Source organism: Trichechus manatus, unplaced genomic scaffold (assembly GCF_000243295.1).
Source record: "Trichechus manatus latirostris isolate Lorelei unplaced genomic scaffold, TriManLat1.0 scaffold00071, whole genome shotgun sequence".
In the NCBI taxonomy this organism is placed as follows: Eukaryota; Metazoa; Chordata; class Mammalia; order Sirenia; family Trichechidae; genus Trichechus; species Trichechus manatus.
Genome location: NW_004444007.1, coordinates 750,065 through 755,622, shown reverse-complemented (window position 1 = coordinate 755,622; position 5,558 = coordinate 750,065).

The window sequence follows — 5,558 nt, the reverse complement described above, 5'->3', positions numbered from 1 at the left end:
CTGAGACCCAGAGAGATTGGCTTTCCCAAGGTCACAAGCCAGTACAATCAGTACAGTGTGATAGAAAGAGAACTAGTTTAGAGATCAAAAGACTTAGGCTCCAGAATAACTGTAGTAGTAATTAGCCATGTGATGTTTGGGAAATAGCTGTTTACCTCTCTGAGTAATTTGTAAAAGACTGTTGGTAATAATAATATGAAACCAACTCAAAGTAACTGTGAAAGTAAATTGAGATAATGTCTGTCTCTGCTCCTCCATTCTCATCTCCTTTCTCCTCTCTCTTCAACTTTTTCAATTTTTCTACGCCCAATAATCTGAGGTTATATGTGGACTGTCATGGCCCATCTCTCTTTCTCGGAATCTCTTAGTGTAGTCTTTCTTATTCAATTTCTACTTCTATCTAAATCGGTTTCAGTATTCCTCAGTTCAACATCACAAGTGAGGAAATATTATTGGTCTAGGTTAGGAAAAAATATACTCCCACAAAGACCTTAAAGCTATGTCCTTATGCAGCCAGGCTGAGGGAATGGACTTTAAGCAAGAAAGGGGAAATTTGGTGTAGAGGTACTGAGGGTGGAAGCACTAGTTACTATTCTTCTGATTTCCTAGATGAGGTGCCTTCTGATGGACCTTACATTGGGAAAGACAAACGGCAGTGGGAAATTACCTTGTGGGGAGTTCCAACAGCTGATCTCAAATCTGTCTCAAAGGGTAAACTAGTTTGTTATGGATTCCATGTATCATTATTCAAATTTTCTGCCAGTGGGGTGAAAACCACACTTTATTCTTAGACTTGTGTGGGTATCTCATGAGAGAAGATTTCATTTTTAATCATTCCCTTTTGCCCCTATTGGGCATTTCCCAATTAAAAAAATACTTTATCCTTTAATGATTTATACACATTTTAAGCTCTTTTTAGGAGATTAAAGAGCTCATATCTTAATCTGCCTTAAGGCATAGAATTTTAGAATTGGAAATTATCTTTGAGTTAATTTTTACTAACTCTGTCACTTTATAGATGAAGAAAACTGAAGGTCCTAAGAGATACAATGACTACCCCCATGTTTACTGAACTGTACATGTGAAGATTGTTGAAATGGCAAAAGTTTTATTACACTTGTTAAAAATATAATTTAAAAGATTCCATTTTCAAGAGCAAAAAGTACTATAACTGCCATTGTTGTTGTTATTAGTTGCAGTTGAGTCAATTCTGACTCATGGCAACCCCATGTGTGCAGAGTAGAACTGCTCTATAGGGTTTTCAAGGCCGTGACCTTTTGGAAGCAGGTCACTAGGCCTGTCTTCCAAGGTGTCTCTGGGTGGATTCAAACCACAAACCTTTCGGCAAGTAGCAGAGTGCTTAACCTTTTGCAACACCTGGGGACTTCTAAGTACTATAAGTATTTGTATATAAATCTAATGAACTATATGCAAAACTTCTATGTGAAAAATCACAAGACATAATTGAAGGCCATATGAAGAACTGAATAAACGGAAACGTATGTCACATTCATGGATTGGAAGAATCAAGATTATGAAGATTTCCGTTGTCCTCAGTTTGATACAACATAATCCCTATTGTAAGCGTAACGCAAACAGGGCGTTTTGTGTGTATTTTGTGTGTGTGCATATGCACTATTAGACAATTTGTTCTGTAAGCCTTCACCTGAAGTACAATGAAAAAATAAAAAATAAAAAAATATTAGACAAACTTGTCTTGGAAAAAAAAAAAATTCCTCGACTTTCTCTTCCCTATTCTCTTCCCTTCACCTTGCCCTTTACCTTCCATTCCCCTTCCTCTTTCTGAATAACTCAGTCCTAAAGACATTGGGTGGAGCTGAGAAAGGCAAAAATCTACTTCCAAGAGCTGACTTGAGTGAGGTGTCAGAGCCCACAAGGAATGAGGAGGGTATAGCCCATTGGAGAGGCAGTGGTCTGGTTTGGGGTATCAGAGTGTGAGGAGGGAGAGTGGCCCCGAGTGACTTGTCAGAGCCCAAGTGAAATGAGGAAGGCCTTTATACAGAGCAGAGGCTGGCATGGGGACTAGGAGCCCAAGAGGGGTGAGAATGATGTCAGCGAGTGAGAGCAACCTGTTGTCAGGGGCCAGAACCAGGGCAGGATGAGGAGGGCTTTCAAATGTTTCAATTGTGGTTCCTGAGATACTTATAAATTAGCATAGTAATAACCACAGTTGTACATGGTGGCTGAGGAATATTTTTTCAATATTACAGTATATAATTCATATTAAATTTGAATACATAAGTCTATTCAAATGTGACATCAATTCTTTACATTACTATACAGATATAGATAATGCTTTAAGGTATAGGTTGCAATATTAAAAACCCATTGCTGTCAAATCAATTCCAACTCATAGTGACCCTATAAGAAAGAGTAGAGCTGCCTCATAGGGTTTCCAAGGGGCGGCTGGTGGATTCGAACTGCTGACTTTTGGTTAGCAGCCAAGCTCTTAACCACCGTACCACCATGGCTCCATGGATAGAAAACAGCAATAAAAAATAAAAAAAATGTATGACCAGATATTAAATGGATATTACACTAACAATTCTACCACTCCTCTGTCAGTTTGTCGTACTGTGGCGACTTGCATGTTGCTGTGATGCTAGAAGCTATGCCACCAGTATTTCAAATACCAGTAGGGTCTCCCATGGTAGATAGGTTTCAGCAGAGCTTCCAGACTAACACAGGCTATTACAGACTACTGGCGATCAAGTTCTAAAAATATATGGTCAGTGAAAACCTTATGAATAGCAGCAGAACATTGTTTGATACAGTGCTGGAAGATGAGAACCTTAGGTTGGAAGGCACTCAAAATACCACTCGGGAAGAGCTGCCTCCTCAGAGTAAAGAGATCGGAAGAAATTATGGCATAAAAGAGCTGAGCAGGAGATCTCGAAGGGCAGCTCCAGAAGAAAAAGTAAAGTATTATAATGAAATGCGCAAAGACTTGAAGTTAGAAAACCAAAAGGGAAGAACATTCTCAGCATTTGTTATGGATTGAATTGTGAAATGTGTGTCAATTTAGCTGGGCCATGATACCCAGTATTGTGTGGTTGTCCTCCATTTTGTGATTTAAACAAACAAACAAACCTATTGACGTCAAATCGATCCCAACTCATAGTGACCCTATAGGACAGAGTAGGACTGCCCCATGGGGTTTCCAAAGAGTGGCTGGTGGATTCAAACTACCAAGCTGTTGATTAGTAACCAAACTCTTAACCATTACGCCACTATTTTTTGTGATAGGTGATAGCAATTAAACTTTCACTATTTTATAAAATTTTATGCAACTCCATTACAATTCTATAAGAGAGCAGCATCAGGCATTTTCAGGTTCTATAGTAAGGGGGGAAAAAACCTGTGCAGTGAAAGTGGTTTGTAATATGTTGCTAACCTAAAGGTTGGCAGTTCAAACCCACCCAGAGTCTCCATGGAAGAAAGACCTGGCTATCTGCTTCTGTAAAGATTACAGCCAAGAAAACCCTATGGAGCAGTTCTACTCTGTAACACATGGGCCACCATGGGCCTACTTAACGGCAGCTAACAACAAGTTTAGGTCTAAGGACATTAAATAAAGTAGGGGTTGAAGATCCTTAGCACCCAATTCCCTCATGCCAAATCCTAATTAAAAAAAAAAATCCAAAAGTGAGTATATGAGTAGATATCAATAAAGCAATAAAATAGGTCTCATAAACTTGTAATAACCAAATATATTGCCACATGTCACATATTTATATATGCTTCATTTAAAATTATCCATATCTTGCTTATATTCAGATTTTGTCACAAAGTTACAGATAAATACTACTTCCTGAATGTCAGTCATTTCTTAATATTCCACATACTACTCATTAAATGAAAATTTTGCTATTCTAATGATTTATTGGGGTGGAGGTGGAGGTACAATGTTGGTTCAGTAGTAGAATTCTTGTCTTCCATGTAGGAGACCCTGGTTCAAATCCCAGCCAATGTGTTTCAGTGCAGCCACAACTTGTCTGTCAGTGGAGGCTTGTGTTTAACTATGATGCTGAACAAGTTTTAGGGGTGCTTCCAGACTAAGACAGGGTAGGAAAAAAGGCCTGCCAATCTAATTCCAAAAAAATCAGCCGATGTGATTGACCCTATGGATCCCAGTGGTCCCATTCTGTTGGGCATGGGGTTGCTATGAGTCAGGGGTCAACTCAATGGCAGCTAACAACAACAACAGAGGACTCATAGATTTTACTTGTATTGAAAATATTTGTTGAATGTATTTTGAGTCATAGAAATGGAGCATTATTATACTGCATTATTAGCCTATTATGTTACGTTTAAAGCCTATTTTATTTAAGACTTTTTTTACTCCAGTTATTTTAAAAATCGTCACTTAACTAAGGATTAATATCATTTATGGCAACTTTCAAACTTAGTGATGGGTGAATATTTATTTCAACTCATTATTGCAAATATCTGTGATGTTTTAAACCATCTCCATTTTCTCCCTATCATATAACTAACAAATAGAGATTTGGCTCTCTTTCTTATGCTCTAAAAATATACTTCTTTGTTTAGAAATAGCTACTTGTTACTGATGGCAACGCATATCTACAATGCAATTTGGAAACCAGGGCAATATAATAGTTTCTTGCATAATAAAGTATTGTTTGCCAGTAGCGCTGAGTATCCACTTTTCTGCTGTTTTACGTGTTCCAATTGTGGTTCCAGAGACACTCATAAATTTGTGTGGTAATCACCACAGTTGTACATGGTGGCTCAGGAATATTTTTCAATATTACATAATTCATATTAAATTTAAATATACAATTCTATTCAAATGTGATATCAACTATTTATATTACTATACAGATATATAGAACACTTTAAGAGACTGTATAAATTGCAATATAAGTGATAGCAATTAAACTTTAAATATTTTGTAAAATCTTATGTGACTGCATTATAATCCTTGAACATAATAGTAAAATTCAAACTTCATTAGCAAATCTAAGTACTGCTTTTAGAATTTTATTAATAATTCCAGATGCTATTGCCTCAGCAGAGTGAAGTGTCAGCCAATTAAAATTAATTTTAAAAAATTATCTAAAAGTTTTAATTAATCAGGAAACATTTTCTAATTTGGCAGTGTCAACAAATTACATGAAAATCTTGATCATAACATAATTAGTGATTTTTCTAAAATGAAAATAAAAATAATTCCCATGGTAAATAAATAATAATTTATTAGTTATATGTACCTTTACTTTATATCATCATTGATCCATCAATAGAAGGCCCAGACATACCAACAATAATTAAAATCAGTCATCCTTCACATTTTCTAACTTGCAGTCATAAAAATATAGCTCTTCACATTAAAAAAAAATTTTATCATTATAAATGTATTTTTGTCAATGTGAGAGGATAAAGTATTTTTATTTAACAATTTGTTAGCTTAATTTTATAATATAAATATTCAGGAAGATAGTATATGAGCCTCCTGAAATGTTAGGAGTGATTTGTTAAAAGTCATTACATGAAAGTATAAAGTCAGTATTGTT